Source organism: Symphalangus syndactylus, chromosome 9 (assembly GCF_028878055.3).
Source record: "Symphalangus syndactylus isolate Jambi chromosome 9, NHGRI_mSymSyn1-v2.1_pri, whole genome shotgun sequence".
Taxonomy (NCBI): domain Eukaryota; kingdom Metazoa; phylum Chordata; class Mammalia; order Primates; family Hylobatidae; genus Symphalangus; species Symphalangus syndactylus.
Genome location: NC_072431.2, coordinates 23,753,509 through 23,766,993, shown reverse-complemented (window position 1 = coordinate 23,766,993; position 13,485 = coordinate 23,753,509). Strand labels below are relative to the sequence as shown.

Here is a 13,485-nt window from a genome sequence, read left to right as displayed (position 1 = left end):
TTCTTTGGCTCTATTTTCCTAGTAATTTCTTCTTTTGCTGGTCTTAAGTCTATCTTTATGTTACCTACAAAGCTGTATTCAATGTCATTTTTTACATTTCTAGTCACCCAGTTCCAATTTATGTATGAACTGGCTAAGCCAAAACCACTCTGACTATTGGATTTGCAGACATTTTCCTTTGGAAGCCACCCAGCTTCCCTTGGTACCAATTCTTCGTAATAAAGCATTGGTTTAGTGGGTAATTGAACTCAACTAATAATTAAGGAACTTTAGATGGCAAATACCACAACAGGCCAGAAACCCAGAAATCTAAAATGCCCTATTACATTGTATTAGGAAAGGGAGGTTCCTGTCTCCACCAAATACTTGAGGACCTATTGTGATAGCTAGATTTTATAACCAAATTACACAGATGTAAAACGTTAAAGAAAACTAGGAAACTAAAGCTGTGTATTTGGAAGTAATCTCACTTTTAAAGTAATCTCACTTTTACTCGCAAGTAAGACACACTACAGACTGCACCACAAATTATTTTGCTTTAGAAAGACCTAATGGTTTTGATACACATATTTATTGCCTGGCACCAGACCATTCTTGACAAGTGGCCCCAAAATGTTACAATATTATTTAAAGCACCATATGGGTGTTTATAGCAAAAAACATATTAACTGTGGCCCCCAACAACTGGTATTGCATTTGCTGTATAAAAGTCAATTGACTACTAGTTGCAAATTGGACAGGGCCTAGTTACTTCAATAAACTAATGCCTGACTTCGGAATAGTTCCAGGGTCATTTTGAGCCATCAGTTTCCCCCTCTCAGGAAAAAGGGATTACAGACATACTCTATATTCTAGGGAATTGGTTCCAAAACCCCATGGACACCAAAATCCTCAAATGCTCAAGTGCCTCGCATTAAAATTAACACTATTTTTATCTGACCTATACACATCCTCTCATATACTTTAAATCATCTCTAGGTTACTTACAATACCTAATACAATGGAAATGCTAAGCAAATAGTTGTTTTTACTTACTGTTTTTAAATTTTATATTATTTTTTATTGTGTTATTTTTATTGTTTTTTTTTTCCAAATATTTTTGATCCACAATTGGTCATATCCACAGATGTGAAACCTGCAGATATGGAGTGCCAACTGTATGAGGTAATTTAAGATTACAGGCATGAGCCACTTTTTTTTTTTTTTTTTTTTTTGAGACAGAGTCTTGCTCTGTTGCCCAGGCTGGAATGCAGGGGTGTGGTCAACAAGAGGCCTGTAGTTCCCAGGGCTTTCCACCATAGGGCTCAACACTTCTCTCCCCAAACTCTGCTGAAACATCACAGAATGACCTTTGGTCCTTCCACAGACAAGGTAGCTCATTCTCCCTCAAAAGAACATGAGTTCAAGGCTAGGCGCAGTGGCTCACACCTGTAATCCCAGCACTTTGGGAGGCCGAGGCAGGCAGATCACTTGAGGTCAGGAGTTCAAGACCAGCCTGGCCAACATCATGAAACCCCATCTCTACTAAAAATACAAAAAATAGCCCAGCAGCATGGTGCATGCCTGTAATTCCAGCTTCTCTGGAGGCTGAGGGAGGAGAATTGCTGGAATCCAGGAGGCAGAGGTTGCAGTGAGCCGAGATCACATCACTGCATTCCAGCCTGGGCAACAGAGCAAGACTGTCTCAAAAAGAAAAAAAAGAAAAAAAAAAAGTGGCTCACACCTGTAATCCCAGCACTTTGGGAGGCCAAGGCAGGTGGATCACCTGAGGTCAGGAGTTCAAGACTAGCCTGGCCAGCATGGTGAAACCCCGTCTCTACTAAAAATACAAAAATTAGCCGGGTGTGGTGGCACGCACCTGTAGTCCCAGCTACTCAGGAGGCTGAGGCAGGAGAATTGCTTGAACCCGGCAGAGGTTGCAGTGAGCCAAGATCATGCCACTGCATTCCAGCCTGGGTGACAGAGCATGATTCCAACTCAAAAAAAAAAAAAAAAAGGACATGAACTCAAAGGCCAGATTATCTAGACACCTAAGGAGATCACCTATTACAATAAAAGTCAACAACATGAATGACACACACCAACTTAAGTGAAAATATTGAAGTAGACATGACAAGAATATAAAATAAACAGAATAAATATACTTAAACAGATAAGGTGACAAATGATATAAAATAGGAACAAAAAGTTTTTTTTTTTAAAGAGTGGGGCCAATCTCACAAAAGAATACATTAGAGGTTTACAAAAATATCTGACCATCTTTAGCTACTTAAAAATCAGTGGCGGCGCCAGACACAGTGGTTCACACCTGTAATCTCAGTGCTTTGGGAAGCTGAGGCAGGAAGATCACTTGAAGCCAGGAGTTCAAGACCAGCCTTGGTAACATAGTGAGACCTTGTCTCTACAAAAAACTTAGAAAAGAAAAAAAAAAAAACATCAGCTTGGTATGGTGGCATGCCCCTGTAGTCCTAGCTACTTGTGGGGCTGAGGCAGTGGGGATAACTTGAGCCAAAGAGTTCAAGGTTGCAAAGAGCTATGATCACACCACTGCACTCGAGCCTGGGCAACAGAGCAAGATCCTGTCTCTCAAAAATCAGTGATATATTGAGGGAGGGATATAACATATTTAAGCATGTTATTTTACTCTTAATCTAGTTATATTCTGGTGGTGTAGATAATCTAGTTGAGAATTATTTTTTTTTAAACAACTGGAATTGTGGGTCACAGCTAGGACTAGAGATTCTGTTTAAATTTTTTGTGTTTCCTATTCCCTGTATATCTTAAAAAAAAAAAAAAAAAAAAAAAGCAAGCAAGCAAAAAGCCTTGCTGGCATGTATCTGAAAAAAAATACAGAGATATTCCAGAATCAAAAATGTTGTTTTCTATGTTTTTCTATATTGAAAGCATATTGCTTTAATAATAAAAGAAAACTATTTCCAGAAAATATTCAGGGTTTCTTCTCCTCCCTTGGAAATGAAAGAGACTATTTAGTTGTAACAGTCCATTGATCACAGATTTTTAGCTAAACCTGCTATTACTAAAAATCAATGCTAAGTGAGCAATAGGTAGTATTTCCCCATGCCTGTATTTGATTTCGACAGTTACATTCATCCATACCAAATTTACACATTGCAATGCACCAGTGTAAGGAAGACTTTCCTTTTTGGCCTTATTTTTGAATTGAACTCTCTATGCTCCACTCTGCATAAATGATCTACAGCAAACTGCACAACACCTTTATACATAACTTCCTTTAAAATGAAATTTGAAATGACTGCAATTGGTATAAACGGAAAATGCCAATAGGATTGCCCAAAGAAAATCTAGTGAGATACATAACAAATAAACCAAGAGTACTTATATATAAGAAAAACTGTAGCTCTAATGACTCTGAAATATGATACACATAAAAACTATTTCTGTTTACAATTCTTCTTTTTAAAGCTTCTGATTCCCATACAAACAATTTGGAAGGTAATAAACAAAGCGACATCGAACTCCTAATCTTCCCTTTCCCCACTCTCCGTCTGGACCTCTTTTAGGATTCCCTACTTTGTTGACTGACATCAACATCCCTTCAAGCCCACAAGTCATTTGTGGTACCTCTCAACCCCCATATCCAATCCACTACCAACTCCTGTGAATTCATCTCCTGGATATCTCTCAAATGTGCCCATCACTGTCTGTCTCCACCACCATCATTCTGGAGTAAGCCATTATCATGCTGGCCTGGACTACTGCAGTAATCTAACTTGTCTCCTGGAATCCACTGATTCATTCTTCAAGCCATTCTCCAAACTACAGCCAGACAGGACTTTCTTGATTCAAATGTGATATGATATATATCCCCATACTTTGCTATCAAAAAAAATGAAAACATTTAAGCTAAACACATTAAGAGGTAAATATTTCTTGCCAAGCAAGGAAACACCTACAAGCGAAAAATTCACAGGTAGTTCACTGAGCAGGGGAAACACAGAAATGTTTAAGTGTCAGAAAGGGAGAGTTATGGTGTTTGTGTTAATTAAGCATTGAAAACTAGCACTCTGCATTGGCTAAAGATTCCATTGTTGTTTACATAGTTGGTTAAAACAAGTGAGTTCCATTGTTCATTGGTCATGAAAGAGTCTTCAGTTAGATTCAATAAGGATCTGATATCCTATGGGCCCCCCGGTCACTCAAATTCATGCTCCTTTATTAGCTTGACCTGGTGGAATCATCTGTGATGAAACACAGCAGTCAGTTTTAATATTTCTCATGTAAGTACTACTGTTTGGAAAAAAATTTTCACTTACATTTAAGTGAAATTCCCACTTCCAGTATTGCAGGCTTCCCATGATTCTGCAATCTGATTATTTTTACTTCTCCAGCCCAGTCATGGTCCTCCTTAATTCCTGCCCACACTGACCTTGTCTCAACACTGTTCCTTGAATATTTAGTACTCCTTCCTACTACATGAGTACATACTGTTCCCACCATCCCACTGTTAAGTTGGCATCCTTTCAGCTTAGTTAAATTGGCATTAAGAACTCAACTGTCATTTCTTTTTCCCCATCCCTCCAGTGCAGGTGAGACTCTTTCATTACACACCTGCCAATAAAACTTGTGTCTATCCAGGAGGACATTTATCTCAATTTATTTGATTAGTAGGCTTAGTTAATTAATATCTGTCTCCTCCCCTTGACTAAAAGCTACCTGACAACATGGACCATATTTCCCTTTGCTCATCATTGTATCTGCGGGAACCTCCTAATGTGCCAAATAGAATAGTGCTCAAGGCCAGGCACAGTGGCTCACATCTGTAATCCCAGCACTTTGGGAGGCCAAGGTGGGTGGATTACCTGAGGTCAGGAGTTCAAGAACAGCCTGGCCACCATGGTGAAACCCCATCTCTACAAAAATACAAAAATTAGCCAGGCATGATGGCAGGTGCCTATAATCCCAGCTACTCAGGAGGCTGAGGCAAATAGAATCACTTGAACCCGGAAGGCGGAGGTTGCAGTGAGCTGAGATTGTGCCACTGCACTCCAGCCTGGGCAACAGAGTGAGACTCTGTCCCAAAAAAAAAAAAAAAAAAAAGAATAGTGCTTAAAAAATATTTCTTGAACGAATGGACAAATGAATAGCCTATCTTTACTAATGGGAGTTTGTGACTATAAAATATTTTTTAAAAAGGAAAATTTTATGAAAGTCTTAGTTTGTTCTGTGTTTCATAAAATTTAATTACAAAGGTATGAAGAAATAATCTGTAGATTTGGTAATATAGAAGAAACAATGGAGAGAAGAAAAAAAAGACACAGAATCTTCCATTATTTCCTGAAAGCTGTCATTAACTTGAGATTTTGAGAAGTCATTCTTGGACTATCCCATCAGCTATATTACCTGATGCCACCATTTTAAGTCCTCAGGCTCAGGTTATACTTAAATCCATAGTACCAACATAAATTCTCAGTTTCATTACTTTTTGCCAGTTGATTTCACAACTTTAATATTAATTAAATATAGCCATTTTTGTCCTTGTGCCTTTTGTTTCTAATAGCTTTAGCTTTTCTTTTTAACATAGTAAGCCCGTTCTCTAAAAAGTTTTATGTAAATACATTTTTATTAATTTAGCAATTATCTGATGTAAATGGACTTAGAAAAAGGATGCCTGAAGAAACGTAAGGCACTAAGCACTAAAACAATTGTAAAATAATTGAAGCTCAAAATACTGTCTGAGTTTATGGAGTATTTCTTTACAATAAGAATTACGAAATTATAGGAGGAAATTAGATTATGTACTTTATTAAGCTATTATCTTCCAGTACTTAAAATCATTATAGTCAGGCACTTTTTAGAAATTGCATTACTATTATACATGACAGATTAAACACAAGTTTATTTCTAATCCCTCCTGAATGACAGTGAAGAAAGCCTGCAAAGACAAACAGAACAGAACACATCACTAGATACAAATTTGGAAGCTGAAAAGCATATATAGATGGATGATGGTACTGATTTGGCAGGCCAGAGAAAGCATAAACTTGAGGCTGGAGAATGAAGCCAATAAGAGGCAAACCGGTTTATATCTTCTCAAGCCTGGGAATTAGAAGCACCTTGGAATGGTAGAGGGCAAGGCTATAGACTGAAGAATTTGTTGAAAGAAATTATAAATAGCAATGAGAGTCCCAGACCCCCTCTTCCAACCAGCAAGTGAGTTCATTTTTCCCACCCTGGCAGAAATTATTCTCTGGTGAGATTAAATCTAAAGAACTCTGGTCTTGGGTCATCAGATACAGCTAAGGGCAGAGGTGCTATAATTAAAACAAAAAATGACTAAAAATCCACATATTGGATGGTAAAGCCCAGAGCTCTCTTCTCTCGTATGACTCCCAAAACACTGGCAGCCAAGTTTATACCTTGTTTCAAGGGAAGAAATTGGAAGGAAGACAAGCCCAAAAGAAAAATCTATAGTTGCTGGAATTTAAGACACCCTCACAAAAAGGCCAATGCAGCCCCTACAATCCTACACCAGTCAGTACACACCAACTTCAAAAGTTAGAGCATCCTATCAGCACTTTAGTGCATCATTCTTAAATGTAGAAAACAAAGGAGCATTTGTCAAAATTCTATCATTCTCTCAAGGCCCTCTCAAATGTCACCTTCTCCATGAGGTTTTTCCTGAGTCATCAATTTAGTGTGGCATAATGATAATCTATCTTGTTGTGTAGTTATTATAAATATCTTAACATCTGTTAGGCGGGTGGCTCTATCCTTGACAGCAGGAACATGTTCATATATAACCAGTTACCTTCTGAACATCACTTGGCTATCATACTTTCCTCAAACATGTCCCGAACTGAACTCATTATCCTGCCTTCCAAACCTGTGTTCTCTGTCTCACCAAATGGCACATCTATCTACCTGGTTGCTCTTGTCAGAAATCTAGCACCTCCTCTATTTCTTCATATACATTCTTTCAACAAGTTCTGCTCATTCTACTTTCTATATGTATCTCAAATACATCTTAGCTCCATTCCCTTGCTGAAACCCCATAAATGGCTTCCCATCCCATTTGAAATAAAATCTGAACTCCTTAAAAAGGCTGATGATGCCTTACACAATCCAACTTCTGCTTTCCTCTCCAGCTTCAAAGGCTCCACACTCTCTCTAGAAATGGAAACTTTGTAAGACTTCTTCCCTCTACTTGGAATATTTTCTTCCTACTCCTCCTCTAACTCCTACTTATTCCATAGGCCTCAGACAAGATTGCCCCACTTTCATCCCCAAAATATATCAGGTATCTACATTATCTTTCTGCTTGGCACTCTATAGCACCTATACTTTCCCTTCATAGCATGTATATTCATTTATTAAATGAATAGGGTTATTCATTTAATATCTGCCTCATCTATGACCCCATAAACTCTGTGAAAGCAGGATGATGGCCATTTTACTTACTACTATATCCATAGCACAGGACATAGTCTATAATAGGCATTGAAATATTTGTTGAATAAAGAAGCGAATGACCATGTTTAATTTGCTTGAAAGACCAATGCCTGGTGAGTGCAGGGATTGAAAAAAATTAATCAGACAGAAGAGACATTATCAAAATAGAATCTTTAATATGTGGAAAACAAAGGAATGAATGAAAGATGGATCTCAGATCTGCTGTGGCCGGGAAAAGGACAGGGCCACTAAAATAAGTGGAAGAGTTAGAAAGAGATGCTGTTTTGATAAGGAGATGATGAATTTGGATTTGGATAAGTTGAGTTATAGGAGCCAATTCCATTTAGGTTAAAAATGCAAGCATGTAATTGGGGATATAGGTCTATACCTCCGAAAAGAGGCTGAGATGAGAGATAAAGCTATTTTGGAGTCATCTCAGTAGTGCCAAATATTCCATCCGCAGCGACTTTCAAGTAAACATATACAATTAGTGAATCCTGGACTTCCTTTTATAAGATTTCTCACACTTATAATGACTTATTCAATGCCTGTCTTCTCCTGCTCAGCTGTAAGTTTCATGAGGATGGTATTGCTCTATCCTTAGGAAGGAAGCCACTACTGTGTAGGGAGTCTGGGAGCAGAGTGGTATGGAAAGCCAAGTCTTAGGCTGTTAAGTGAAGAATTACTCTTTTTCTCCACTGGCAGTATTAGCAGCCATGCTAAAGAAATTCCCATTGTCTGGTGGGTCACCATTGTTCCCCCAGTGGAATGAACAAATGATTTTAAATCACTCAATTGTCTAGTAGCACAGTTGTCATTAAAATGTGTGTTTCTCAGTTCAATATCTTCTCTCCCTAGTGTACAACTGTTATACAATGCACACTTCTACTAAATATCTACCTCAATTTACCCCACTGCGAAAACAGATTGTCCCACTATCTCAGGTACTTTTTTTTTTTTTTTTGAGATGGAGTCTCACTGTCGCTCAGGTTGGAGTGCAGTGGCACGATCTCGGCTCACTGCAGGCTCCGCCCCCCGGGGTTCACGCCATTCTCCTGCCTCAGCCTCCCGCGTAGCTGGGACTACAGGCGCCCGCCACCTCGCCCGGCTAATTTTTTGTATTTTTAGTAGAGACGGGGTTTCACCATGTTAGCCAGGATGGTCTCGATCTCTTGACCTCGTGATCCGCTCGCCTCGGCCTCCCAAAGTGCTGGGATTACAGGCGTGAGCCACCGTGCCCGGCCTATCTCAGGTACTTTTAAGATACAATTTGTTATTTAGAAGCCCAGAGAAGTCTAGATTTGGAAAGCGTATACCCAGAGACTCGCTGAAATCTTCTCGCTCTACTCTTACACACAGAGATTTGTATCTTGCCAAGTTCGTTAAAATTGATTCTGAAGCTCAAGTTATGGCTATTTGATTATGTTATATAGATGCAACTCAAAGTACTTCATCAGAAGTTCTGAACATCAGGGGCAACAGACAATCCCTATAATTAATCTGTCTTCTATCTACAGATAATATGGTAACAATGTGACTTATTTTAAAATAATTTTATTTGATAAAAATATATCACCACTCTCTCTGTTAATGTTTTTACCCCTTGACTTCAATTAAGTTCAACAAAATGTGCTTGAAGCATAAAGGCATTTAACAAACATTTCCTAAAATGAACTGAGAAGTACCGTTACAACATTCCCCATTTCTAGAAGATAAAGTAATATGGAACCTACCTTCAAGCAAAAATCCAAGATTCCTACCATTAACATTAATCCAGTGCTGATCTACTTCTCAGTCTGTTTTACTTTTTGTAAACTGTGCTATATTATGAAACCTAAAATCAGTGTTGAAAAAACTAAATTATATGCCTACATTTATACAAATTATATAATTGTTCACATGGTGGATTATTACAGAATATTACCAATTCATTAGTTACAATAAACTTCTTTTCCAAAGAGTTATATAAGAATATAAGACACACATGGATTGCTTCATTTTCAGCTTTTCCCCCACAGTACAAATCATTTTTCTCTGTATAAGATGTCACTATCTCTCCAGCAGGTTAATCCCAGGAGGTTTAGCAACTGCAATTACTACATTTAAATATTCCACATATCTGTCAAGACTTCAAAGAATTCTGTGGTGTCAGTTTAAATATAAATATATATAATTCTAGTTAATCATCACTTAAGGCAGTTTTGAAAACCACATTACTTACTGCTGCAAATTTCAATGTTATATTGTGTATGTTGTATAGTTTTCTATATTGCAACTCTTTCTATTAATTTATTGGTTAAGAAAATGTCCATACTGATTCTGCCAAGCATAAGTAGTCTCTTTATATAGAAAATACATAGTTTCTCACTAAGGTAAACTTGTCAAGATCATTTCATCTAATCATGGAAGAGAAAAGAACACCAGAAAAAAATCACTTTATGCTTTACATACCTGAAAGTCAGGTTTGAAATCTCATATAAATACAGTATTTCAAGAAAATGCTAGCAAAACATATTACAAGCTTTTCATTTGTTTCCTCTGCTTCTAAAGGAAACCTTTATATTTACCAGTGACTACACTAACGGTCAATAGCTTTCATTCTTCTGCTGCTTTTTAATGTAAGTGTAGACTTTGTGCATTTTGTAAATTCATCTTGTAAACAGCTTCAGTGACCCTCAATGAAAATCAAGCATTTTGATGGTGTAGTAACTACAGCTACATAATTTTGCACTGGGATGGGTCATAGGGTTGCTATATTTACCTTTAAGTTAGATTTGTTCATGTGTCTGTATTTATTTATCCTACGTGAATAGCCCTTACAGTGAAGATAAAAGTGTAATTATTATTACAACAATGAAACATTCAGGGTGCCAGAACCTAATATCCTAGTGCCCAGCAACCATAACTAACACCAGTGAATAGCACTTCAAGGCTTTTAATCTCCATGACAACCTACCTTGCATTCTTCAATAAAATACCACTTTGCATGCATACAAACATATTCTTTATACACAGCCTACTTGTTAATAAATATCACCTGCACCGAACACCAAAAAAAAAAAAAAAACCCAAGGCCTTCTTTTTAAATAACTCTAAGTTCTCCCTATAAAACTAATTAATTGAACTCAGAAGGAACTTAATTTATATCTTTACATCCATAGCACACCTACACAATACGCCATCAAAAGACTTTCTGAAAGAGATATTGAAACTGATACCTTCTTCAATTTAAAATGCTATTCTACCCCTAAAGCCTTCGTGGGTATTGTATCAAAAACACTTTGTTGTCATGAGTAGGTCATTTCAATTTAGACCTAGGCATTGCTGATGTTCTGCCATGGGGTGAACTATACTGCTACAGGCTTAAGACTTTGTTTATTCCCTCAACTGTTGAAGACAAGTCTCTCATTTTTTGGGTAAGACTCATAGGTTTGTTGATTGTTCTGGCTCTTGCCTTCTTTTCTGGGACCTAGCTTTTGTTCATTTTGCTCCTTATTAATTCTTACAATCAAGAACAGATTAGAAAAAACTGGGAGAGAAAGCCTGAAACTTCTAGGGGGTGGTTTTTCCCACACACTTTACTTAAAGGTACCAAGGTAGAAGAAAAGGAGCAAAGTAGAAGTAGTATCTAAAGCGAGATTTGAGAGTCTCTGTTGATCTGGTTTATTCATATACCATTTTTCAAAAGGAATGAAACTAGCTTATTGTATAGAACCTTATCATCTTTTAAAATTGTCTGTCTCAGGTGGCTTCTGTATAGATCAGGAAGCCATTAGAAGGAGTTCTTGGACATTAAAGAACCTCACAATGCAGGCCATTGAAGAATCTGATCAAGACAGATCACAATTTACTTCTTAGATGATATTTTGCTTTCTTTTGAAAATTATTTATCCTTTTGTGTCTCTGGTTCCTTTTTAAAATGGTTTCTTTACTCTGTTGCCTACTTAAGAGACTAAGGTTCTATTAATTACTATACTGATCACGTAAAACTCAATAGAATTTGAAAAGAATATTTTGAATATAACAACCTATCTAAAGAAAACAACTAAAAGGCCTTTTTCATAACTATGTCAAAAAATAAATTCATATTTTCTAAACTAGCATTTTCTTCCAGATAACAATTTAGGTGTACAGAAGTGGAATTCTTCTCAGTATGCCAATAATGTCCTCAATGCTATAGTCTCACCTTCCTAAAACTAAAATAATGTGGAAGCAAAGCGTAGCCATGATTCCTCCTGTCTAGATAATTTCAAATTAGTTGTGCTCATCACACCCATAAGCCACTATTTTCTTTTACCTGCATAGGACGACAAGTCTATTTTGCTGTCTCCTTTTTCACAGTTTCATAGTGGCAGTATTTTCAAGACTCTGAGGTTCATTCTATTCATTACATCAAACAGCCGGTACAAAATCAAAAAAGCAATTATGCAAACACTGTGACGAATTCTAACAAACATTTTATTAAAATAATTCATTGTTCTCTTTGAATTTTACAAAACAACCAATTTAAGTAATTTTTCTTTTCATTGTATGATATAACCGGATTGGTTTTCCTCAATTGACTGGCTATTTTGTCATGTAAAAATAGTTTTCAGTGTATTAATTATCACATGACTACAGCAGACAACAAGGCAAGGGGCTATTTTAGGGTTCTGAGAGCTTAGGCAACCAAGCATACTTTATAAAATCACATGGATCTAATGTTGTTGGGATTTGGGTCGGTCTAACAATGATGGTTTTTCTGCTTATGTGACAGCCCCTCCAACTATGCTTTGACTACTTTGAGGTCAACACTGAGAGCCAACACTGTGTGTCTTCCTAATATTCTCTAATTTCCAAAGCAGTGGCCACCATATTTTTTTAAAATGCATCACAAATGTCTGTTTAATTGAGCCCAATTGAACCCCAACTAAAATCACTTTTGAACACAATATTCCAATTAGTTTCTAGCACATTTCTTGCTTGGTATTGGTTAGAAGTCTTTTGCATTTAAAAAATTTAAAACTGGCCCACTTAAGCAATTTCCAATTGCTTTGATTTGTGCATTAAAGCAGAATATCAACATTTCTATTTTTGTGTCTTTAAATATTGCTGTGAATAGTAATAATGCATCCTCAGCAGCAGTCTCATTCCCTGACACTATCATGGTGAGAAAAGCACTATAGTAAGACCCAGTAACTCTGATTGAAAGTAACACTTCCCCCACTATTTTTAGTTGAATGTAATTCTTACAAGAAATTTAAAAGAAATTATGAAAATACCATGTAATTTTCCTTCTGTCTTCAGGAAAAATAAAACCAACTCCCCACCCCCAACCCGCACCTCAAAAAAATTCTGGTCTCTGAAAAGTCACCAAAGAAGACTTTAGGTGACTAACTTTGTCACACATTCCAGTGATTCACAACACTTATATGTAACCCAAATTTCAAATGCAGCTAAAACATAAACTTACCATTTCTTGGTTAGCCCTCAGTAAGGCTAGTAAGATGTCTTCCTATGTAAGGAATAAAATAATTCTCAGGCCCTTTGTGGCCTTGTTTACTGCAAGCCAAAGAATTGAGAGCTGCAATTGTTCTTCCCATCCCAGAATTCACTTCCGACCAGCCAGCAATTTAATGTTTTCATTTTCCGTAAGGCGTTCACCAAGCTCTCAAAGGCTGGGTTTTGCCAAAATTAGTGATGTATGAAGGCAGCCATGCCCCACCTCCTATATTTATGTGTTTATAGTTGCTGTTTATAGAATCAACTGACTACTATTTCAGGTTATGTAGAGATGCTGCTTGCCTATAGAGTGCTGGTAAGCAGATTCTCTAAAATCAAAACCCTGAATTTTAGTGTTGCCAGTTTCCATGGTGTAAATGTTCCCACCTTTGCTGATGTCATAATACCAACATGAGGTCACTGAACAGGAAGTTGGGGAAAGATGCACATTATCTGCTCTCCTGAACCAATAAGAGCCAGTTCCAAGACACCATAACTGATTGCTATATTTTAGGAATTTTTTCTGATTATAAAGGTAATTGGCATAAAAAATTGGAAATAATTAAAAGTAAA

General features: G+C 37.1%; 1 long non-coding RNA gene across 1 annotated transcript in view; it reads right to left on the bottom strand.

The window, feature by feature from the left end:
- The window catches only part of LOC129489259 (uncharacterized), a 65,885-nt gene extending 52,643 nt beyond the window's left edge, over positions 1–13,242 (bottom strand). Inside the window, exons 1-2 of the long non-coding RNA XR_010122457.1 lie at positions 12,884–13,242; positions 11,729–11,811 (exon numbers count right to left, since the gene is read on the bottom strand). This is a non-coding gene — a long non-coding RNA (uncharacterized lncRNA). The remainder of the gene's footprint in view (positions 1–11,728; positions 11,812–12,883) is intronic.
- Between the last annotated feature and the right edge of the window lie 243 nt (positions 13,243–13,485).